Source organism: Ciona intestinalis, unplaced genomic scaffold (genome assembly GCF_000224145.3).
Source record: "Ciona intestinalis unplaced genomic scaffold, KH HT001175.1, whole genome shotgun sequence".
NCBI classification, from domain to species: Eukaryota; Metazoa; Chordata; class Ascidiacea; order Phlebobranchia; family Cionidae; genus Ciona; species Ciona intestinalis.
In genome coordinates, this window is record NW_004191496.1 from 1 (window position 1) to 971 (window position 971).

The window sequence follows — 971 nt, forward strand, 5'->3', positions numbered from 1 at the left end:
TAACCCCTAACCCCTGACCCCTAACCCCTAACCCCTTACCCCTAACCCCTAACCTTCACTAACCCCCCTAACCCCCAACCCCTAACCCCCAAACCCATGAAACCCTTAACTCCTAAAACCCCCTAACCCCTAAACCCATAAAACCCTTAACTCCTAAAACCCCCTAACCCCTTACACCTAACCTAAGGTTAACCCCTGACTCCTAACCCAAACCCATAACTTGTGCTGTATGATGAATAATATTGGCAGATTAAGGTGAAATAACTAAAATAAATATACTTACATAATCTTCCCAACCAATATTCTGAAGTGTTAGTACTGTGATATCTACAAATATATTATAACACTCAATATAACGCCTTTTAAATATTCCCATACCTCTTGCAGTAATATAAATAATTAAAGCAGATTAAGACGGATTAAGTAATTGGAAAACTAAACAATTTTTTCGACCACGTTTTTGAGAAATTGGGTTGTGAGTAAAATGCATATGTACCACGTGTGGCATAACAGAGTTTACAATATGTTTATCAATAAGGGAGCAAAAATAACCAATACCGATTTTGTGAGGAATGGATTAAACAAAGGTAATATTATTATTAATTAACTCATCCAATGTTTACGACTCCCCATGCAGAACTTTCTCTAGCGGTTTATATTTTCTGTACATACAAACTGTAGAGGGCGTGCGTGAGCAATTAAACTAGAAAGTTGTTTTCAACTAAATCTTATGGTTAGATCAAACAAGCAAGTCATAATATTTAAACAGGTGATCACACAGAGGGTAAACAGATTAATTATGGGGACTTACAGAATTTTCCCAGCCAATTTTTGACTGATAATTTGGACAACCCATTAGTGACCACTGGGTTGGAGCAATTGCCGTTAAGTGTCTTGCCCAAGAACACATACACCCACAATGGTAGGAGCGACGAGCCTTGATTCCATTACCTCTGGGTTACAGGCAGGCG